The 25,063-nt window shown below is 41.7% G+C and overlaps 1 long non-coding RNA gene across 1 annotated transcript; it reads right to left on the bottom strand.

Moving 5' to 3' along the window:
• Positions 1-1,054: 1,054 nt before the first annotated feature.
• LOC103005748 (uncharacterized) lies at positions 1,055-13,115 on the bottom strand. Its single transcript, XR_451316.2, has 3 exons — positions 11,277-13,115; positions 9,358-9,458; positions 1,055-1,138 (listed from the first exon to the last, which is right to left on the bottom strand). It is a non-coding gene; the product is annotated as an uncharacterized LOC103005748 (long non-coding RNA).
• Positions 13,116-25,063: the final 11,948 nt, after the last annotated feature.

Genomic DNA, 25,063 nt, shown 5'->3' on the forward strand with positions numbered 1-25,063 from the left:
TACCTATGAAAGCCCTAAGCAGGCCACATCCTTTCAACAGACCATGGAGTACAAATGTAACCACGGTAAAAACATGGCCATTGGAAAAAAAAGAAAGCCCGAATTAACCTCAGCAACTCCCTTATGCTGCTGTTAAAGTCACCCTGTTCTGACTCACAAGCCTCCACGTTTCCTTCTTCTGGGGATGTCAGGAACTATTTGATGACAGGAATCTTCTACTAAATTGTCTACATATATGACTAATTACTTGATGCATTATCACCAAAAGCCTATAGCCTTTAAGAGGGCATACCATAGAAAGGATGCATTTAGAGTACCCAGCTAATTGCCAAAAGAAGATATGTGCTCCAAAGGAAGACATATCTTCGTATTAAATGGACCTAAGACTTCTCCACACATATATTTTAATGAATTTAACTCCTTTCTAACTTTTCAGTAATGGGAAATATAATAGTGTAATTTCACACTATTCAAAGGAAGCCTAAATTAAAGGCCAGGGATCGCAGAATTTGAAATAAAGAATCTTAGTTTAGCTGGAGGCACTTAATAAATACTAAAATTTAAACACATGTAACTGAAAGCACCTCTGTTTTAACATGTAAAGTACATAATATAATTTTCCCCTCTAAAAAAGCATGTGGAATGCTACAAATGTATTATAGCTTTTTAAATTAAAAATAAATGTGTGGGGACTTCCCTGGTGGCACAGTGGTTAGGAATCCGCCTGCCAATGCAAGGGACATAGGTTTGAGCCCTGGTCCGGGAGGATCCCACAGGCCGCGGAGCAACTAGGCCTGTGTGCCACAACTACTGAGCCTGCGCTCTAGAGCCTGCGAGCCACAACTACTGAGCCCACGTGCCACAACTACTGAAGCCCACGTGCCTAGAGCTCGTGCTCCACAAGAGAAGCCACCGCAATGAGAAGCCCACGCACTGCAACGAAGAGTAGCCCCTGCTCGCCGCAACTAGAGAAAGCCCGCGCGCAGCAACAAAGACCCAACGCAGCTATAAATAAATAAATTAATTAATTAATTAAAAAAAAAAGATCTTACCTGCCTTGAAGGTGGTAGACGCACTAGGCAGAAGCCAGGTTCCTTGAGTAAATGCATGGAGCAAGACCCCACCGATCCATGTTAGACTATAATGTGAACAATAAATAAAACTTTATGGTGTTGAGCCCCCTAAAATTTAGGGTTATTTGCAACACTAGTTTGCCTGAATATCACACAATTATTACAAACTTTATAGAATTGTTGTCAGGAGCAAAGAAAAATAATCTTGCCTAAGAACAAAAGCTCAGGATCTAGACAGATGGGTGTCAAATCAATGAGTCCTCTTTTCTCTGATAAATGTTTCATTAATGAATCATATTGGTGCTCTAAAATATTTATTCCAAGCTAGGGAATTTTGTGTTAAAATACTTGTCAAACTTCAAAAGGTGATTAAATACATTAACAAGGAAATTTTTTTGTAAAGTATTTAAAAAATATATTTAATTATTTATTTGGCTGTGCCGGGTCTTAATTGTGGCACGTGGGATCTTCATTGCGGCCTGCAGGATCTTTAGTTGCAGCATGCGAACTCTTAGTTGCGGCATGTGGAATCTAGTTCCCTGACCAAGGATCGAACCCAGGGCCCCTGCATTGGGAGCTTGGAGTCTTAGCCACCAGGGAAGTCCCTGAACCAAGGAAATTTAATATTTTGCCTTAATTTAAAAAATTAGGGCTTCCCTGGTGGCTCAGTGGTTGAGAATCTGCCTGCCAATGCAGGGGACATGGGTTCGGGCCCTGGTCTAGGAAGATCCCACATGCCGCGGAGCAACTAAGCCCGTGTGCCACAACTACTGAGCCTGCGCGTCTGGAGCTTGTGCTCTGCAACTAGAGAGGCCGCGACAGTGAGAGGCCCGCGCACTGCGATGAAGAGTGGCCCCCGCTCGCCACAACTAGAGAAAGCCCTCACACAGAAACGAAGACCCAACACAGCCAAAAATAAATAAATAAATAAATAAAAATTAAAAAAAAAAAATTACCGGTTATTTAAAAAAAAAAAAAAATTAACTGTGCGTGTTTCTCTATTGTGATGAATACGATTTATACACAAAATTGGGAGTTGAGGGCATAGCTTATTTGATTGATTCCATGCAAGAATTTGGATTCCTGATATAATATGGAATAGCTAAAAGTTTAAATAAATGTAATGTAAAACATGAAGTTTCAGTTGAAACGTAGTAAAGTTAGAGTGTAACTAAAATACCTCATATATTTTAAGAATTTGCTCTAGTAAAACTCAAGAATAAAACTACCCTAGTGGTTTTTTTTTTTTGAGATTTAAAAAAATTAATTTTTGGCTGCATTGGGTCTTTGCTGCATGCGGGCTTTCTCTAGTTGCGGCGAGCGGGGTCTACTCTCCATTGCGGTGCATGGGCTTCTCATTGCGGCGGCTTCTCTTGTTGTGGAGCACAGGCTCTAGGCACGCGGGCTTCAGTAGCTGTGGCACTCAAGCTCTAGAGCACAGGCTCAGTAGTTGTGGCACACGGGCTTAGTTGCTCTGTGGCATGTGGGATTTTCCCAGACCAGGGATCGAACCCGTGTCCCCTGCATTGGCAGGTGGATTCTTTTTTTTTTTTAACATCTTTACTGGAGTATAATTGCTTTACAATGTTGTGTTAGTTTCTGCTGTATAACAAAGTGAATCAGCTATATGTATACATATATCCCCATATTCCCTCCCTCTGGCGTCTCCCTCCCACCCTCCCTAGCCCACCCCTCTAGGTGGTCACAAAGCACGGAGCTGATCTCCCTGTGCTATGTGGCTGCTTCCCACTAGCTATCTATTTTACATTTGGTAGTGTATATATGTCAATACTACTCTCTCACTTCGTCCCAGCTTATCCTTCCCTCTCCCCGTGTCCTCAAGTCCATTCTCTAGTCTGCATCTTTATTCCTGTCCTGGCAGGTGGATTCTTAACCACTGCACCACCAGGTAAGTCCCAAGGTTCTTTTTTTTTTTTTTTTGATGTGGACCATTTTTAAAGTTTTTATTGAATTTGTTACAATATTGCTTCTGTTTTATGTTTTGGTTTTTTGGCCACGAGGCATGTGGGATCTTAGCTCCCCAACCAGGGATTGAGCCTGCACCCCCTGCATGGGAAGATGGAGTCTTAACCACTGGACCGCCAGGGAAGTCCCTGGTTGTTTTTTTTTTTTTAAATCATTACTCTGCACTGTTATTTATTTATTAATTTATTTGGCCACACCGCACAGCTTGTGGGATCTTTGTTCCCTGACCAGGGATCAAACCCGGGCCCTCAGCAGTGAAAGCACCGAGTCTCAACCACTGGACCGCCAGGGAATTACCCACCCTAGTGTTTTTAACTTAGAATTTTGAGTATTTTGGTTCAGGTCTCAAGAGTACAATTTGTTTTAAGGAAGTGGCCCTGCAGACCAATGTGGAGGTTTGGGTTTCCCTTTCATGCAGTGATTTCCAAACGAAGTTGATTAGGCCTTTAACAGTTTATGAAAGCAGTAAACGTGGAGTTGCAAGCCTTCCCCTGAATTTCAAAATGTTTACTGGGCACTGTGCTTTAGATGAAAGTGCATGGCCTGTGAGTATCACATATGTGGGTTCTTTACCCAGCTTGCTCTTTGATATAAAGCCCAGTTACTTCACCTCAATTTCTCATCTGTAAAATGGTGTTAGAAAAACTTAACTCAAGTTTTGTTTTTTGTTTTGGCTGCGCTGTGTGGCTTGTGGGATCTTAGTTCCCGGACCAGGGATCGAACCCGGGGCCTTGGCAGTGAAAGTGCAGAGTCCTAACCACTGGACTGCCAGGGAATTCCCCTTAACTCAAGTTTTAATTGTTAATTATACCTCAATAAAGGTGAGGGGGAAAGTACCCAGAGGACTGTTTTAAGACTTACATGAGACAATGTTTGTAGAGTCGGGCACACTGATGATACACAATAAATGGTTCTTCTCTCCTTGCCCTCTCTGCAATAAAAACTACTGGTAACAATTACTAACAATAGGATGGAGAAGATAACCTGCATATTATTTTTATTTTTTAATTGCTATTACATCAGTTCAGTATGGGATCGTTTCTTTTAGAAATATTTATCCAAAGTTTTGTTTTGGCAGTATTACATGTATGCAGTTAAACAGATGAGAAACACAATTCTTTTCGTATTGTATTTCTTTTGGTAACCAAATTATCTTAAAATCTGGTGCATAATGATAAAACATCAATAAAAACTGTCCTTCAGATAGAGAACCACAGGATTAGTATGTCAGGGCATATTCTCAGAAATGAACACTAGATGGCAGCTTTCAGACAAGATTGTCTGGGTCAATGGCCCACTTTTGTTTTCCCCTCCTGACAAAACCCAAGCCAAGTCTTTTCCGAGTGTCTTTCTTACCCAGTGGATCCCGCTTCCCCAGGGACCCTCCCACTTGCCTCCATCAGGACAATAGTTACTAACCTAGAAAAGAAAGCATCTGTAGAGGCTGCTAGAGAGAGAAGATTAAATTAAAAAAAGAGAAACCCGGGCTTCCCTGGTGGCGCAGTGGTTGAGAGTCTGCCTGCCAATGCAGGGGACACGAGTTCGAGCCCCGGTCTGGGAAGATCCCACATGCCGCGGAGCAACTGGGCCCGTGAGCCACAATTACTGAGCCTGTGCGTCTGGAGCCTGTGCTCCGCAGCAAGAGAGTCCGCCGCGGTGAGAGGCCCGCGCACCGCGATGAAGAGTGGTCCCCACTCTCCGCAACTGGAGAGAGCCCTCGCACAGAAACGAAAGACTCAAAACAGTCATAAATAAATAAATAAATAAATAAAAAGAACGTGAATTTCAAAAAAAAAAAAAAAAAGAGAGAGAAACCCAACAAAAAACTAACCTGCAAGCCTTTCCCTCTATTATATTTTATTTTCCTTTTAAAATAATAAACACAAAGTGATTTCATCTTTGTGGTGATTGAGAGGGTGGAGCAGGGGGAGTAGGGAATCTTCTTGAATCAATTCTCAAGAACTCATTATGTTGTTCTTTATAACAGCAAGTAAGTTTTTTTAGCTTGTTCTTTTTCTTTTTTTAAAAAAAAAAACCTCTCTACTCTTTGCCTATTTTTCTTTCATTCATGCCTTAAAGTATTTATTAAGTATTTACAGTGTACAACTTGGTACTTACATCAGCTTGGTGCTGAGGGTGGGAGATGAGAAAGTATATTTGGATAAGGTCAACCCTCTACCCTTCAGACCACTGCAGTCATAGGGGAAATAAGACAGCGACATAAATGTCAGAGTAAGGTACAATTTCTGGCAGGCACACTTTTGGTACCACAGCACAAACAAAGTCATATCAAGTGGCATTCTCTTTGTAATCAACAGATTTGTCCTTCTCTTTTGGAGACCTCTTATGTACATTCAGCAGTTTTACTCAGCTCGATGTGGCTAGCTCATCCTGGTTCTCTACTTTGTATAGCAACTGCTCTATTTTCCAAAGTCTAAATTTTTTCCCCCAGCACTTGACAGAGCTCACACTGATGGTCTCTTTAATGATTTTTGCTTCATTAATACTGTGGTCTGGGACTTCCCTGGTGGTGCAGTGGTTAAGAATCCGCCTACCAATGCAGGGGACACGGGTTCGATCCCTGGTCCAGGAAGATCCCACATGCCACAGAGCAACTAAGCCTGTGTGCCACAACTACTGAAGCCCACGTGCCTAGAGCCTGTGCTCCACAACAAGAGAAGCCACCGCAATGAGAAGCCCGTGCACCGCAACAAAGAGTAGCCCCCGCTCGCCGCAACCAGAGAAAGTCCGGTGCAGCAATGAAGACCCACTGCAGCCAAAAGTAAATAAAATAAAATAAACTTATTAAAAAAAAATACTATGGTCTGAATGTTTATGTCCCCCTCCCCCAAATTTATATTTTGAAATCCCAGTGCCTAATGTGATGGTATTAGGATGGGGAGCCTTTGGGAGGTGCTTAGGTCATGAGGGTAAAGCCCTCATCAAGGGTGGAAGATTAATGCTCTTATAAAAGAGACCCCAGAGGGTTTGCCTACCACTTCAACTATGTGAGGACATAGCAAGAAGGCACAGCTATGAACCAGGCAACCATGCTGGCGCCTTGATCTTGGACTTCCCAACCTCCAGAACAGTGAGAAATAAAGTTCTGTTGTTTATAAGCTAGCCAGTCTGTGACATTTTGTTATGGCAGCCCGAATGGACTAAGACAATTAATGACCCTTTCTGTTTCTGAAAATTGTACTGATTTATGTTTTATCTTCTCAGAAACTTGTAACATTTTTCAGATTTCTTCACTAGTTCTTTCTCAAAGTCCATCTTAAATTCATTTCCCTCTGCCTTTTGCCTACTTTCTTAGAGCCCTGATTGTAATTTTAAACCCAGCCTTCTTAACAGTGAGTTGTATTCTGAAGTGACCATGAATCAAAAGAGTCCTCAGCTCCTGTTATCTTCTGTTAATGTTTGGACACATCCTTAGGAATTTCTGTTCTTTTTTTTTTTTTTTTTTTTCTTTCAAGTGAGGCTTATTTTCAACAACTTGGGACTTCATTATCTTGTATATTCTACTTTTTTATAGAAAGGAACTTTCTCTAGACTAAAATAATACATGCACCAACCCACAACAAGGCCATAATAATGACAGGCTTCAAGGCCACTCTGTGAATGTCAGGCCTCACTGTTAAGTGCTACAGGAAGCTCAGCCTGAGTTGACTGTTTTCTTCTTGGGGATTTTTCACCTGACCTAACTTCCTGTGTAGGTGCCCTAGTGGCTAAATCCTCCTTAATGCTCAATTTGGGGTATGTTCCTTTGACAATGAGTTCTAATATGGAATGCCCTTTCCCTCCACGCACTGTTTGACCCAGAAAAAGAGCTCCAGAACTGCTATTCCTGTGGGGGTTCTGGGTCAAAAGTGAAGAGGTAGGCAGGAAGAAGAGGGGCAGGCTAGCTCTGTGGGGTACAGCCCACTTCTTTGATCTGAGTGCCATGCCCTCCCTCCCTTGCCTTCACCTCTCCTCCACCTCGAATGGCCTACAGCCTCCTCCCAAGTTCCTGCAACTCCCCTGCTTCCCTCCACCTCCACCCCCAGAGCACAACCACTCCTCGGGCCTGGGGCTGTGTGCCTAAACTTCCCTCATGGACAACAGAGATAGAGATAGCTTTACTGGGGGAAAAAAGACCTTATTTTTAGTAGAATAGAAACTGGGAAACCTTGGTTTTTCTCTATCCAGAACCAATTTACTTTGCTGTTATTTTCTGCTTCTTGCTTTTCTCATCTATCTATGTGTTGGTTGGAAGAAGTTCAATCTGTAGTTTTGCGTGTGTTAACGTAGCTGATTTCTTCCTAATTGGAAATGAGTCTATAGCATTTACTTATCTAATGTGAAATATAACACACATACTGAAAACTACATAGAACATTACACTATTTAAATAATCATAAAACAAAAAAAAGAAATAATCATAAAACAAAACCCCTTAAACACTATCCACAACTATACTAGTTTTGTAATAACCCCACAACTGCCACCCTCCTTCTAAGATCACAACCCTCTCTCCTCCAGAGGTAAATTCCACTCTGATTTCCTTAGGAATCACTTTCCTGCTTTACTTTCCCCCCCTCCTCCTTTTTAGTATCATTACCTCAGTGTGCATGCCTAGCAGTGCACTTTGGTTTTGACCGTTATTGAGGGTTACATACGTAGATTTACACTCTACGTATTTTATTTGTGCTTTGCCTCTTTCCCTCAACATTGTGATGTTTATCCATGTTGCATTTACCTGTAATTTGTTCCTATTCATTGATAAACGGCTTTCTAGTGTATGAATATGGCACACTCTTCTCATGTTCACAGATAACAGGATTGTTTCTATTTGGGGCTCTCAGGGACATTCTCGTCCATATATCCCGGAGTACAGGTGCTTATGTATCACTTGTGGATTTTGTTAAGATGCAGAGTCTGGTTCAGAAGGTCTGCAGTGGGGCCCATAAATTTATATTTCTAACAGATTGTTGAGAGATGCTCAATGTTTAGCTGGGAGTGAATGTGCTAGGTCATAGGGTATCTGGATCTTCAATTTTCTAGACAACATGAAACTGTTTGGAAAGTTGTTGCATCTATTTACACTTTCTCCAGCAGTGTTTGTTTTTGTTGCTCATCATACATGCCAGTGTTGGTTATTGTCAGATTCTTAATATTTGTCAACCAGAGGGGTGATTTAAACTTGCATTTTTCTGGATATTTATGAGATTGAATGGCTTTTTACAATTTATTTTATCCAAAGAAATCCATTTGGATTTCTTCTTTTTGGAAAATGTTTGCGGTTCCCCTCACCACCAATTTTATTTGTCTTTTTCTCACGGAAAAAACTGCTGTCCCTTTGACCACTGCTGGGGAGGAAAAACTTTTCCTCCAACCTCTTAAATTCAGAAATCATTAAATTCAGACCTGATAATTAAACTGACAAAAGACCATTACCAAGAGTAAAAGGTTTATTCATATGTATCTGGAGCTAACTAAGGAGGTAGCTTATATACCTAACTTAGTAGGGAAAAGGGACTGGGGAGAACTTATATACCTAACTTAATAGGGCTTATATACCTAACTTAGTAGGGAAAAGGGACTGGGGAGAACCGGCTTCTATGGGAAGAACAAATAGGTTTCTTTAGTGGAGACAAATGGGTTTTTAGAAGAACAAATGGGGAAGAAAGTTTGTGATAATGTTTGTTTATGCTGGTGTGAGGGTCTTTCCTTCTTCTTTATGGCCATGAAACCCCTGGGAGAGGGATTTATAGTGGTTTACTCTTGGTCTCTCTCCTGGGAGTAGACCCACGATGAAGAGGGAATTTTTGGCAGCCTTATTTCCCAGAAGTTTCTGCTTTTAGTCAAATAAGGGAAGCTCTAAGAATGCTTCTTTCTGCACCCGTTGATTGTCAAAAGTCTTCAACTTAAAATAATGTTCATACTAATTCTGGGGTTCTTAATATGTCCCTACACCATCATGTAAATTTCTAAGTATTTTTTTCTTCTTGAGGTTTCTAACTGATGACGTATCAAGCTATAATTAACCACTTGCTTGTTACTGGAGAAATTTAGCTTTATTTTTGGACCTTTTATATTAACAATGCTTCCAAAGGTACTCAATTTGTATTGTTTTATTTATCTTATTAATTTAATTTATTAAAAAGAAAGGATTTCTGGTGTCCATTTTCAGTAGAATTAAATACCAGATAGGTAAGCATTTGTACTTTAGCTGACTTGTTAGAGATGCTTTTCAGCAGTCTAAGCAAGAATGAACCTTTTAGATACATTGTGTTGATTTGGGGGATACAGTTCTTACCTTTCTGACAAGAGGACTCTTGAAGTTGACTTAACTTGGTGAAATTAAGGGCAAATCATCAGAACTTTTGTCTTTCCATTTCCCTACCAACTTCTCTTGTTCTAGGGGAAACAAAACAAATAAAATCAGGATAATGATATCTTTTTTCCCTAAGCTTTACAGTTCTTCTAGAATTTTTAGAACCCACTAAGGTTCTCTTTCTCTCTCATTTGTTTGTTTCCTTTTGCCAAATACCTCCCCACCCCCTTTTTTTTCCATGTCTGACAGAAGCCCAGAGTGAAATATGCTCCATCACAGCAAATGAATTAACCCTGGCAGAAAATTTTCCTTTCAAATTTTCCTAACCATATTGACATTTATCCCTGCTGCAAGTCCTTTTAATATGACGTAAAATGTATATTAAAAACTAATGAATAAAACAAACCAATAGGAAAGCGAGCAAGGATTTGCAATATGTTCCCAGAAAAGAAAATATAAATGGCTCCTAAATATAAGATGCTCATCTCCTAACAGAAATGAAAATTAAAGCTATTATGTGATACAATGACAATCTTATCAAATCATCAAAGACAAAAAAATATGCTAGGGACTTCCCTGGTGGTGCAGTGGTTGAGAATCTGCCTGCCAATGCAGGGGACACAGGTTCAAGCCCTGGTCTGGGAAGATCCCACATGCCGTGGAGCAACTGAGCCCATGCGCCACAACTACTGAGCCCGCGTGCCACAACTACCGAAGCCTGCATGCCTAGAGCCCAAGCTCTGCAACAAGAGAAGCCACCGCAATGAGAAGCCCACACGCTGCAACCAAGAGTAGCCCCCACTCACCGCAACTAGAGAAAGCCCGTGTGCATCAACGAAGACCCAACAACAAACACTCAATGCAACCAAAAATAAATAAATAAATAAATTTATTTAAAAAAATAAGTATGCTAATATTTTGTTGATGAGTTTATGGGGAATATATATTCATTGCTCGTAGAAGTTAAATTAGTATAATGCTTACAGAAGTTAAATTAGTACAATCCTTACAGAAGGCAGTTTGACACTTGTCTATCAACATCTCAAATGCATATAACTTTTGACACAGAAACTAACTTCTAGAAATTTATATCATCATACACTTGCATAATTACAAAACAGTTTATTTTTCATTACAGCATTATTCATAATAGGCAGAAGACTGGAAAGATCCCAAATGCCCATCAATAGGAAACTGGTAAAAAAAAAAAATATTATAGGATATATGTACCATGGAATACTATACAACTCTACAAAAAAAGGATAATACTATATACTCATATGGAAAACAAAAATGTTTTTAAATGAAAAAAGCAGGATACAGGGACTTCCCTGGTGGTGCAGTGATTAAGGATCCGTCTGCCAATGCAGGGGACATGGGTTCGAGCCCTGGTCCGGGAAGATTCCACATGCCACGGAGCAACTAAGCCCATGCACCACAACTACTGAGCCCACATGCCACAACTACTGAAGCCCGCACGCCTAGGGCCCATGCTCCACAACAAGAGAAGCCACCGCAATGAGAAGCCCGCGCACTGCAGCGAAGAGCAGCCCCCACTCACCGCAACTAGAGAAAGCACGCACGCAGCAACGAAGACCCAAAGCAGCCAAAACAAAAAACAAAAAACAAACAAAAACAAACCAGGATACAGAACATTGTATAAAATAGTTTACTATTTGTGTCAAAAAAAGAAAGAAAATAAGTGTATTTGTATTTCCTCCCAACTAGTTGTCTTTGGGATAGGGTGCATTTGGAACAGAGCAAATAGGTTGCAAGGATGTGAAACAGATTTTTCACTATATACTTTTTTACATTTCAATATTTGAATCACATGACTATAAAACATTTTACCAAACAGGTTAAAAATAGATTGAATTTTTAAAAATCACTGAAACTCTTACCTTTAGTAGCAGAAGTTTTGAGAGTAATTCCTTAGAATTAAGTTTGCTTAACTATGAAGAAAAAGCAGGAGATCCATTTATAACAACTCCTGATAATGTGATAAGAAGTGCACTGAATGCTTTATTCCATGGTTCAGAGTGAAAGAACATTGTTTTGAACTGCAGACCTACCAAGAGCATTAACACAAGGCTACCAACATGTGCACTGGACAGATAAATCATATACTTTATCTTTAAACCTGACATAGAGGAGTCATTCATTCATTCAATAAAAACATTTCACAATGTGCTAGACTGGTTCATAAAAGTGTTTTCAACAAGCTAAACTTAAAAGACAGACAGGCAGCTATTTGTTTTATTTTTAAGCATTTAAAAGTATTACTTTTTCATGACATTTGAAATGATCAGACAGCCTCATCTTTATTTGCTAAAACAGGAATTTCGCTGTTGCATGTCTGGTGCAGAGACAACTTCACTTTAAAATAGTCTTCTTAGTAATAATAAAAAATACTGTTCTTGTAAGGATCAGGTTTGAATTGTTTGGTAATACCAAGGTAGTACAAAGAAAAAAAAAGTTTTAATAAACAGTACACCTAATAACCAGAGGAAAATACTTTTGAGATTTTGGAAGCATTTGTTTCGATACAGTAGCCAGATAATATTATGTCAAATATCATAAGAGGAGCGGATGGGAGATGCCACGTCCAGCAGTATAAATGTCTACAGACGGTAGTGGTGGACTGTAATGGTGGATTAGTCCTACTACCATGATGTAGGGATGGAAATCAAGGACAAGGAAGGTATGTTTTGAACTGGGGAGCTAAAAATCTAAAAAATCCAGGTCAATTTATAGTTATACTTTATATACCCATAAGGGCCATGGCGCAGGTCCAGTACCGGTGGGAGGTCAGCTTAGAGTTAAGCCTCGGCGGATGTAGAGGCTAATGGTCAGAAATCCAGAAAAAAGTCGTGTAAGGCCCGAAACCCCTTAGCGGAGGAGAGGGAGACGATGATTCTCCTAAGGATGAGAATAAGCTCCTAGGACACCGGCTCACTCCCAGGAAGTCCCAAGGGAGAGAGAAGGTGACGGTGACGTGGTCGCATCATGACTCACCAGGACGCACGCTCCTCACTCCAGCTCTCTCAAGAGCACGTTACACAAGACAGAATCCCTGGGACCGCCGCTGGCCTGTGGCACTCTTCCCCAACCCTCAGCATGGCGATCACGACAGTCTCAGCAGATGCGGGCGAAGACCTCTTGTCCCGACACCCCTGACCTCCGGTTCCCCAATCACCTTCTCCCCCAGAGCCCAAGAGGGGCAGACAAGCGGACACACAGCTCTGGACCCGGGAGGAAGAAATGGCGGAAGTGTGGCTCGCGGGACAACGCAGGAGGCAGTCGTGTGTTGCGCATGCGGCAAAGGAAGGGGACCAAAGCCGCCGCGGAGGCAAAGACACACAGTCCAGAACTAGCACTCTCCAGCGCAAAGTCGCGCGCGACGCGGCATCACGTGACAGCTGAGCCGGCCATCTGTCACGTGATCCCTCGGTGGCGGGGAACCTTAGTAGGCAGTGGTAGCCCTTAGACCGTCACGTGAGCCTCTGATGGGTCTCAGGCTCCGGATCAGCTTCCATTACCTTTAGCTGCACCTAAACTGGCGCCGTCCTCTCGCATCTCCTTGCTTCCGGGAGATGGGGACGCCCCCCTCTTCATAAATAGGAAAGAAGTTTGAGCAGGCGGGAGGAACAGGTGCATAGAGCACCGAGCGAAAGTCCGCACCAACGCTCTAAGACCAGAGTGTAGCCATGCGTGTCCCGTGATACAATAGGCTCCGTTGAGGTCCTGCAGGGACGCTGCCGCGTGGTGACGTCAGAACGTGGCTTCCGGGGCAAGGGGCGTCACGGCCCGGTTGCGCCCCGAGTGGTTTCCCGGTTTCTCCCTTGGCGCGTAGTGACCACACCTTGTGTGCGTTTGCTTCACTTCTGTGGCCCGAGCACTCCACAGTCTGCTTCCCGGAATGGAAAAGTCCTGGGGAGGAACCTCTTTGTCCATGTGCAGGAAAACAGTTTAAAAGCAAATTGAAAGAAGAGTCCAAAGCCTTCTCACAAAGAAGACTCCAGGCCACCCAGGCTTTCTTGGCAAGTTAAACCAAACATTATGAAGAAAACATAATTCCCTTTTTTTTTCTGCTTTCTCTCTCTTTTTTAAAACCATTTTTTAAAAATTGAAGTATAGTTAATTCATAATGTTGTGTTAGTTTTGGGTGTACAGCAAAGTGAATCAGTTATACATACACATATATCTATCCTTTTTAAGATTCTTTTCCATTATAGGTTATTATAAGATATTGAATGTAGTTCCCAGTGCTATACAGTAGGTCCTTGTTTATCTATTTTATGTATAGTAGTGTGTATATGTTAATCCCAAACTAATTTATCCCCTCCCTCATCCCCTTTGGTAACCATAAGTTTGTTATAACCATAATTCCCATATTAATCAAATACAATACTTCTAGAAAAATGGGGAAGGGAAGGCAAAAACAGGGAACACTTCAACTTTTTATGAGGGTTAGTATAACCCTGATAGGAAAACCTGACAAGGAGAGCAAATTGAAGGAAAATGGTATTTACAGTTTACTCATGAATGTAGGTGCAAAAACTGGTAAGCAAAATATTAGCCAAATTTAGTTTTATATAAGGAGAATAACACGTTTTGAGCACGTTGTTTTAACACCAGAATTCAAAGTATTAATTGACTAATGGAAAGAATATGATTGTCTCAATAATTGTAGAATAAATGATTAAATCAAATACTTATTCATGATAAATGCTCATGGAAAACCAGTGATGGAAGGGAAACTAATCTAATAAAGGGTATCTGCAATAAACCATATACCAAACATCCTACTTAATGGCAAAACGTTTAAAGCTTTATATTCCTTACAAGGTTCTGTTGACGAACCTGGGACCTTAGACTCTATAGTGTTTCCGCTCAGCCTGGATTTTGTTGATTCCATATACATGGAGCATTTCAGCATGTTTCTCTGTCCTCTCTGTTTCCTGCTAATTGGAGCTGGATTATTTTATTTCTTGAAACATAGTAGTCATAGTTGTTTTGTAATCTGTATCAGTTGTTTTGTAATCTGTGTCATGATAGTTCTAATGTCTGAATTATTTTCAGGTTCCTTTCTGCTGCCTGATATATGTGCTGTGTATGGTCCGTGGTGTCTGGTTTCTTTGTGTCTTCACTTTTTAACCTTGAAAAATGATTTGTGAGAAAAAAGTATTTGTGGCTGCTTTCAAAGAGGATTTTTGTTTGTTCCTGCTGGGTGCCTTGAGGCTTTCTCAATCAGAGACCAGTTTTCATGGGTGGAGTTTCCTTGGGCCATTGCTAACCCAGGCTACAAATCTGAGCAAGAGCTGCCCAATGGCTGCCCATCTATTCAAAGATGGGAGTTTTTTTAAACTATCTTTTCTTTCTCCTATGTAAAAGCAAACCTTTTTTTTTGTCATTGTAAAAGCAAACTTTCCTAAAATTCTAGGGTACTGGTTCATACTTCCCCTTAGGGTATAGCCTGTGAAATCGCAGCTTACTATGGGTAGAATCACATTATACCATTTTCACCTTGGGTAGCCCTGGACCTTGTCTGCTCATTCCATGCCCAATGAAGCAACTAAAAAAAAAAAAAAAAAAAAAAAAGCTACATGTTCCCTGACTAGAAAATGTCCTCAGGGCAAGAATAGCTTTTGTGCTCTGGTGCCCCATTTGCTTCTTCCGGTTTCTGCCTTCTCTTAGCTTTTGGCCTAATAGTTCCTTACCTTCTTTCAGTAATTTGATGCTTTTGAGATTTTTTTTTATAGTTTATCCAGCATCTTTAGTCATTATCAGTGGGCATATTAGTTTGAATAACCTAGCCCATGATAACTGGAAATAGAAATTTGAGATTTCATTATTTTCTTTAGTTTCTTGCTTTTATCTCTCTCTCTCTCTCTTTTTTTTAAATCTTTGGCCATGCCACGCATCATGCAGAATCTTAGTTCCCTAACCAGGGATTGAACCCACGTCCCCTGTAGTGGAAGTGTGGAGTCTTAACGACTGGACCACCAGGGAAGTCCCTCTTGCTTTTATATATCAAGACACCTTGCTAAATGTTACATTCTTGCATCACACTATTTTTTTTTCCTTAACTGTGTGCTTTGTAGGCCATTGCTCCATTTTCTCCTAGCATTGAATTTTGATATGGAGATTGCTAAAGCCAGCCTGATTTTCTCTATCCTTTATAGCTGACATGCTCCTTTTCTATGTATAAACCACTTTTTCAGGGTCAGACTTGGAGAAAATTTACTATAGTGAGTCTCTTAGCTATTGAGTACCTCCTACTGCAAGATAAGTAGGCAAAGAATAACCTCCAACTTCCAAAGAGCATGCAGGAAATCAGCTAAATTTCTTTTGTTCTAGTTTTATGTATTTCACACACATAGATATATGACTGAAGATGCAAATATGGATAATTGTGGACATACATTATTTTTATTGGAAGCCTACTATGTGCTAGTAATTGTGCTATGTGCTTGATTTATAGCTTTGAACATAAGACATACATCCTTGATCATATTCAATTCAAAGAGCTAGATATTCAAGAATAACCAAACAACTATTATTTAGAGTTGTGATAAGTGCAGCCAGGACAAAGTACAGGGTGTTATGAAAGCATAAAACAAAGACCTAACCTAGTTTAGGAGATATGGGTAAGTTTCAGTGAATAAGTCACAAATTAATTAGAGACCTGAAGGATAAGGAGGAATTGGTCAAGTGAAAAGTTGTGCAGTGAGCCTGTGGGCAAAGGGGATTATGTGCAAAGGGCCCGAGGTTGAACAAAGCTTGATGACTTCTAGGAACTGAAGAAAAGTTAACCACTACAGCAGCATTATGAACAAAGAGGAGAATTGCCAATGAGTGTGGAAAGTCAAAGCCCAGGTCATAGAGGCTTTGTGGACAACGTTAAGGAATTGTGACTTCATCCTGATAGTAAAGAGAATTATTAGAAGTTTTTTAAGCTAGAAAAAGATTTGGTCATATTTTTGTTTTTATAATACAGTATTATTCTAGCTGCAAATGGAGAATGGGCGTGGACACAAGTAGAAATGAAGGCTCCAGTTAGCAGATGACTGTAGGAGTCCAAGAAAAGACAAAGACATTTTGAACTATTGTGGTGATAATAAAGATCTAAGGAAGTGTATTCACAAAATATTCAGAAGAAGGATCCTTGGGGTATGGGGATGTATTAGATGTAATGAGATTATCAAGAATGCTGCCAAGCTTGTCTGAAGGAATTCCTCTCATTTCTCCCAGGAAAGCGAAGATTTATATTCTCCTTCTGGAATAAGGCTTTACTATTCAGAAAGTGGTAAACATTGAAAGTTAGGTCAATATGAAACTTAATAGAGGCAAACACAAAGAGTCAGAGGAGGAAAGAGAAGGAAATTCCTGTAGAAGGAGGTAAGTAAAAGCTGTACAGCTTTGGGGGCTCTTAGGGAAATCAGAGGAGTTAAAGGAGTTCCAGTTGGGGACCTGCTTTTTGGACTCAGTCCCTGCCTGCACTCCCACATGCCTTCCCTTACCCTTCACGGACCCCAAGTGTCATCCTTGTTTCTGGGATCTAGCCTCCATGCTCTGGCTCTCACCAGTGTCCCCTGTGTGGCTCAGATACTTTCCACCCTTTGGATTGGGCCCTATCTAGTTCCAGCCTCTGAGGCTAAAGCACAGTGACCCTCTACCCTAGTTAGACAAAACTTGGTTTCCTGGTTTATAGCTACCAGTTATTGAACATCCACTCTATAGCATTCTCTTTACATGGAAGCTACATTATGTCATTTAATCCTGACAACTTTGAGGGAGAAGCATTATTGCTCTTTCCATGTTAAAGATGAGGAAAATGTGGAAACTGAGGCTCAAGGAGTTTAAGGGACTAGCCCAAGTTCACAGTGATTGGCAGATCTGTGGTTCTAATGCTGGTCCGCCCACGCCGGAGCCCTGACTTCATGGGGTGCTATGACTCTGGTTTAGTCTCTCAGCTTTACCTCAGGTTCTTAACCTCTGCCTGTGTTTGCAAGCCCAGTCTAGAAATACTACTTGGTTTCTGATGGTTTTCTTTGTGTAAGCATTTGGCTTATCATTCTTAACCCTCGACTGCACCCCTGATTCCTTCTAACTTTGCAGTAATGGCACACAGGAAGAGCCAGAGCCCTGCCTATGAGAAAGCAATTTCTGTCAACTTAACTTTATTTGGAACACTGAGGATAAGAGGATTAATTCTTGGGCAGCTTTGCTGCTTAGCTAATTGATTATTTGTAATTTTCCTATTAATTTTTTGGCTGCACCCCTTGCTTTCTTTAAGAGTCTCTTAAGTCCACTTTCTGTTTGCACTGTGTATCTTCCTTTGAATAACACAGAGATATATGTTAGATTTAGGAATGCAGTTATTTACCCCTGCATTATCTTGTATTGGTAAAAATCTGAAACAAACTAAATGTACTTAATCTGGTTAAATATAATATAATTATCCATTAAATGGAACTCAATGCAGCCATTAAAAAGTTATAGAATAAAAATTCTGTCATGGAAAACTATTACCAATGTACCTTAGTTTTTTAAAAAAAGCTAAACTGCACGTTTAGCATGTTGCTACTTTAAAAATTATATATATACATATACATTTGTTTCAAATAATGCATTTAAAACTTATGCTATACATAAAAATATTGGGAGGTTAAGTGATTGGACTTCAGAGATTATTGTTACCTTTTAATTTTGTTTCCTTTTCCCCTTTATAAAAAAACTTTTCAACATTGAGCACAAGCTTATTAAAGATAAAAGCTTGTTAAAAATAACATTTCCATGATTTCTACAATGCAGATTTCTATGATTCTGTTATTTGGTTTCAGTTCTCGTAAAGATATAGAGTACTTTGGGGAAGATTAGTATTTTATTATTTATTGATCATTTTCCCTTTATATCACTGTGAAGCAAGTTGATTTGTTCTTAGTACTTACTGTTTCTAACTTAGATATCTGAAAGTCTTGGTTCAGGTCTTAATGGTACAGTTTATTTCTAGGACATTAACATGCAGAGGGTTTTGTATTTCTTTAGTGCAGTGGTTCTCAAGCAAGGACACTGTAGAAATCTATGAGAATAGTAACCAGAGTCGGTGGCCTGTTGCCGGGATTTCCAAACGTTTAACAGGCACTGGGGTACAGATGAAAGGGCATAGAGTTGAAAATTGATAGACATGGGTACAAAACCTAATTCTTTTCTCAACTAGCTTTGGGAAAGAAAACAAGTGAAACTGTCAGGGCCTCTATTTTCTTACCTTTAAAATGGGGATAGCAGTATTAACTCAGAGGGTTACGGGGAGATCTGAATTAGAGTAACCCTATGTAAAGAGACTGATGCATGAAAGGTACTCAAATAAACAGTCGTGTTCTCCTCACTCCCCTCTACAACAGAAACCACATGTACCAGCAACGACTATTCACAGGATAACCTAAATCTCTCATTTCTTTGATTTTGGTTGTAATCATATCACTTTGCTATGGGGTCATTTCTGTTAGAATTTTAGGAAAATTTCCAGTTTCTCAGTTACCCCCTCATTACTGCCAAAAGCTCTGTTGTACTTTTTTTTTTTTTTTTTTAATTTTATTTATTTATTTATGGCTGTGTTGGATCTTCGTTTCTGTGCGAGGGCTTTCTCTAGTTGTGGCAAGTGGGGGCCACTCTTCATCGCAGTGCGCGGGCCTCTCACTATCGCAGCTTCTCTGGCTGCAGAGCACAGGCTCCAGACTTGCAGGCTCAGCAATTGTGGCTCACGGGCCTAGTCGCTCCGCGGCATGTGGGATCTTCCCAGACCAGGGCTCGAACCCGTGTCCTCTGCATTGGCAGGCAGATTCTCAACCACTGCGCCACCAGGGAAGCCCTCTGTTGTACTTTTGGTAACCAAAATTTCCCAAAACCTGGGATGCAATAACAAAAGTGTTAAAATGGTCTTTGCTGGGAGGGAGGACAGGGTTACTTAGCTAGGACCGCACCTAACTTTTGAAGTGAACACTAGATGGCAGCATTCAGGTGGGATTTTATGCATCAGACCAGATGGGCTACTTTCCCCCTACTCCCCCCCACCCAAAAAAAAGAAAACAAAAAACAAAAAAACCCCACAAGCCCAGTGATCTTCCTGCTTGCCTTAGTTAGGGACAGTATTTGAGAATGCGGTTTGCCAGTAGCTAAACTATAAGTACACTTGGGAGAGGGGAATAATAGTAAAAGGTTATTATAGTATTACTTGTGCCAGGTGCTGTTCTAAGCACTTTTACTTATGGTAAAACAAAGAGTAAATAAATTAACAAACAAAACTCTAGCCTACAAGCCCCTCCCCCCCATTAAACTTCTTAGAAAAAGTAAACATGAAGTGATTTCCTCTTTCTCATAGTGGATGGGCAGGTAGGTTTTTTTCAATCTCTTCCTTCTTTATCACTTTCATTCATGCTTTCAACAAAATAAGTATTTCTCACAACATTGTAAATCAGCTGTACTTCAATTTTAAAAAAACTATAGCTTAAAAAAATAAAATTAATTCAAAAAAAACTCAAAACAAGTATTTCTTAAGTATATACTATATTTAAGGTACTAAGTGTGTCAGTTTGTGGCAGAGATAGGAAGGTAAAATAATTCACATAAGATTAAGCCTCTAGCCTTTAAGGGCACTGCAAACTGAAGAGGAAAGAGCACTGATACTGTAGAACAAGGTGGAGTGTGCAGCAAAGGAGCTGTGAGTCATTTTCTATTGGGATGAGCATAGAGTGAGAAAGAGAATTAATATTTATTGACAGCATACTACATTCCAGGACCCTGCTAGGCACTTTATATACAGTGTTTCAATTATGAACGTTTATTTTCATTTATGTAAGTGGTTGTTAATATTTCCATTTCTGGCTGGGGACATTGAGTCTTAAGCAGGGTAAGTAACCTGCCCCCAGGGCACAGAGGAAGGGGTAAAATAAGGCATCTTGGATGAATAACAGTTGCTGCTCTTTGTTTCAATTTAAAAAGAGAATACAGATGTATTTTTCAGGATATAAAGTAATAGATGTACATTACAGGATGATAGAGTTTTGACCAGCCAAGTGGAGGTAAAAGAAGCTCTAGGCACAGAATGGACAAGACACAGGAGCCAGAGGATTTGGGGCTGGAGTAGCAGATATTCAGTCTGATAAGAATGTGTGTAAACAGTGCTTATTTTATTTTATTTTATTTTAAATTTATTTATTTATTTTCGGCTGTGTTGGGTCTTCGTTGCTGCATGCGGGCTTTCTCTAGTTGTTGCAGAACCTGGACTCAATAGTTGTGGTGCACGGGCTTAGTTGCTCTGCGGCATGTGGGATCTTCCCAGACCAAGGCTCGAACCCGAACCCGTGTCCCCTGCACTGGCAGGTGGATTCTTAACCACTGCGCCACCATGGAAGTCCCAACAGTGCCTCTTTTTTAATAAATTTATTTATTTATTTGTTGCCTAAATTGGGTCTTCGTTGCTGCGCGCGGGCTTTCTCTAGTTACGGCGAGCGGGGGCTACTCTTCGTTGTACTGCGTGGGCTTCTCATTGTGGTGGCTTCTCTTGTTGCGGAGCACAGGCTCTAGGCACACAGGCTTCAATAGCTGTGGCTGGTGGGCTCAGTAGTTGTGGCTTGCGGGCTCTAGAGGTCAGGCTCAGCAGCTGTGGCGCATGGGCTTAGTTGCTCCACGGCATGTGGGATCCTCCGGGACCAGGGCTCGAACCCGTGTCCCCTGCATTGGCAGGCGGATTCTTAACCACTGCACCACCAGGGAAGCCCCAACAGTGCCTCTTTTAAAGGGGAAAATAATCGAGTTTAGAAATCTGCCCCGGGATGGAAGTTACCTGTGAAGTAGATCATTTAGGAGAGTCCTCCATTTGATCCAGCACCTCTGCTCTAGTTCAGCCCCTGTTGTATTTTCCCTGTTGCCTTCCACATTTTGATCTTATCACAGGACTCAGATTGGTGAGGGACATCAAGTTCTGGTCCCCCACACCTGAATAGTTTTGATTTTTTCGCTTCAACACACACTTTTTCATTCCAAAGCCACCTTCATGCTAAGCACTGGCCTGTAAGATGAATGTGCAGATGCCACTTATATTGGATCCCTGCCTCAGGTCCTCCCCTCCAAACCCCTGTTAAATTGGCAGATCCTAGAGCATAGTAGGGGACATGTGGGCCACTCCCTTTATATTTTCTTGCACATTCAGAGTGGTTAAAGCACAGACTTTAGTCAGACACACCCACCTTTGATGAAATATGGTAGGAGAAAAGTGAGAATCCCAGCATTAGAGCCCGGATTCTGAAGAAGGAAGTGCTCAGGTTGTCAGCAACACTGTGCTGAGGGCTTTCTCAGTCTCTGTGTGCTTCAGGAAATATGGGAGCCCACCCTCAGGCTGCTGAAGCCCTAAAGGCACATGGTCTCTGCCTCTGACTTGTCTGGAAGGTCTTCAGCCTTTGACTAATGCCTAACTCCTCCTGACCTTGGGCTTCCCTGACCCTTGAACAGTCTGCTTTCATGCTGGGTTGATTAACACAGAGGAGATAGAGGAGAGTGGGTGGTTAAAAGGAAGCCTGTATGCCCTGAATAAGGGAGTCATGAAGTAATTGGCAGTGAAAATGTTACAGGAGCAGGACCCTGCTGAGGAGTGAATGAAATCAGGCTGCACTGAAGTGGAAATGTTAATTAAAAAGGGAAGATATGATCTGTAGTGTGCAGGCTCCTGGTCATCCTTGTCCTCAGGTCAGAGGCTAACACTCATGGTGTTTCTGCAGAGGGAAGACCTTGGGGGAAGCGATCTTTGGAGACATGAGTTAGTACCTCTTAGGATCTGCTTATTGCTCCTCAGAGCTGAGGGAGAGAGAACACAGGCCAGGCCCAGTTCTCCCCCAACCCATCATCTGCCCTTGGGACCCATTTCATATAACTGGAGTAGAATCCTAACCCTGGGGTGAGGACCGAGTCAGAGACCAGGGATCTCCAAGGATTCTCAGCGAGATGTTGAGGAGTCAGAATGCCACAATGGCATGGCCCACTCTGAAGCCATGTGAGGAGTTGTGGTATAGAAAGAAATATATTTGGTCTTTGTCCTCAGTTCCTGGCACAAAGCTCCTAAAGCCCTTGGAAGTTCCAGAGTGAAAGGAGTGTCTTTTAAAAGTTATTCATACCGGAGTTAATGCTGACTTAAGGTGGAGTCCCTAGATAGCCTCAGGATAGGGCTAGTCATCAGAAGGACCAAGTGATTAGAGGGCTGAAGATGTCAACCCCACCCGCTGACCTCCAGGAAGGGAAGGCAGAGGGACACTATAGATTAAGCTGTATGAAAATCCTTGAGCTACAATGTTTGATGAGCTTCTGTGTTGGTGAATGCACTCATGTGCAGGGAGGATGGTGCACCGCAGTTCCACAGGGACAGAAGCTCCTGTGCTCAGGACCCTTCTGGACCTTGCCCTATGTACCTTTTCATCTGGGTGTTCATCTGTATCTTTTATGATATCCTTTAAAATAAACTGGTAAAGATAGGAAGTATTTCTCTTGAGTTCTGTGAGCCACTCTAGCAAATTAATTGAACTCGAGGAGGTGGTCATGGGAACCTTCAATTTACAGCTGGTCATTCAGAAGCACAGGTGACAACCTGGACTTGCAAATGGCATCTGAACTGGGGGCGGTCTTGTGGAACTGAGCCCTTAACCTGTGGGATATGACGCTATCTTCAGGTAGATAGTGTCAGACTTGAGTTAAATTGTAGGACATTCAGTTGGTGTCCCCTGAGAACTGGAGAGTTGCTTGATGGTATTGGAAAACACTCCAGGAGTCAATGCCCAAGGCTGAGCTGGTCACAGAGCTTTGGCAATGATTGACCTGGTTTTGGCCACAAGTCCCTCTCACTTCATTCCCTGCTGCGGGCCTTGACCTACCCCAAACTCTATAGTAATCCACTAATCTGGTCTCTAAACTGGGGAAATACATAGGAGGTTAGTTTTCTGCTTAGCCTGGGGTGGGGATGGGTCCACCTGGACCTTATTTCCTGGTACCAGTAACTGGGATTTTAGCTGGATTTTAGTAACAGGCACTCTATATCATTCAATGACCGTGTCACCCAAATTATCTTAAGTTCTAAATAGATTTTCTATTCCCCCAGTGTCTCTAGGGCCTCACCGATTCCTTACAGTATTGGAGTTTATCCTCAAATTTAAGCGACTGGACCTTTCTTTGGAGTTACTGCTTGCTAGAACTTCTGCCTACTAATAGCCTTAAAAAAAAAAAAAAAAAGTTTCTTGAGGCCAAGCTCTGGCTGCTGGTGGTGAAAGATCCTCTTCTCACCCCACAGTGGCTATTGCTAAACAGCTGAACCTCTCAGATTCCAATCTCCTGAAGGCTCCACACTCGCATTCTTATGCTTCCGCCTGAACTGTGAACTGACCCATGACCCTTCCCATCTAACAGGCTCTCCAAGTCCCTCCTCGGGAAGTATCACCACCACCACCACCAGCCAATCCCAGTCTGACAAATTAATTAGGGGTTATCATCTCCACTCTACTCCTTTTTTTTTTTTTTTTTTTGAGGACTGTATTTGTATGCGCTCCAACTTCTCCAGACGTATGGATGATCTGTTCATCTTCTGATACAGTGTCTCTATATCCATTGCATTTCCTTTCCAAAATGGGTAGAGGAGGTTCTATGTGCTATTTCTGAGGTCATTTTTGTAGAGAGAATAGGATTTGAGGGGGAAAAAAACCCCAAAAAAACCGACCTATGGTTTATTTGCCCTTTTCACAAGCTGCCCACCAAGTGAACTTTGGAATTGACTCTGTGATACCTGTTGGTGTAAAACTCTGACCAGAGAGTGCTGGATTACACCACTGAGGTCAGCACTGGCCAGGAAAACCCATGTAAATGTGTCATCCAGTGCCACAAGGGTCAAGGTCAGCCTACTTTTAAAACTTTCTCTGTTCACTGTTCCCTCAAGCCACCATGGGATTTTCCTCCCTTTTATCACCAGACATCTCAAGCAGATGATTGGAATCTGCTGCATCCCTTCCCACATCACTCTCAACTTTAGCCCTGCATAGACAGGCTCTAGACCTGGGATAATTGCCTCTCAGACAGAGGTCACAGGAGTTTTCTCTGTGCAAACTCCAGTGAATCTTTTCCTGTTTCTCTTTCCCCTGACCTCCCTGGGGCATCTGGGCACAGTGCCCCCACCTTGTCCGACATTTTCTCCTCTCTGGTCTCCAAGACTCTAGGCCAACCCATGTCTCCTCCCTCTTTCTCAACCCTTTTCCTTGCTTCCTGCAGGGTCTTTGCTTTCTCTCCTCAAATATGGATGACCCTCAAGGTTTGTTCTGATCAGTTTGGTCAAACCCCTCCCCAGAGAGCTTACTTGGACATGACATATATCCCCCCCACCCGACCTCCCCCTGGAAGTAGGTGGTTCTCAGGCCCAGATCCCTAGACCTGACCTCTGATCTTACATTATTACTGACCTGCTGTGTCCTTTCCCTGAGTACCCCTTCACCCCAACATCAAACTCACCTTTCTGGAGGCAAAGTCAACATCCTACACCCTGAACTTGCTTTCCTCCTGGACGGCCCTATTTCCATTATGTCTGCCAACATCCCCTCATTTCCTAGACTCAAAACTTGGGACTGACCTTTTATTCTTTTTCTCTTGTCCCTTACCT

Source organism: Balaenoptera acutorostrata, chromosome 6, assembly GCF_949987535.1.
Source record: "Balaenoptera acutorostrata chromosome 6, mBalAcu1.1, whole genome shotgun sequence".
Classification (NCBI taxonomy): domain Eukaryota; kingdom Metazoa; phylum Chordata; class Mammalia; order Artiodactyla; family Balaenopteridae; genus Balaenoptera; species Balaenoptera acutorostrata.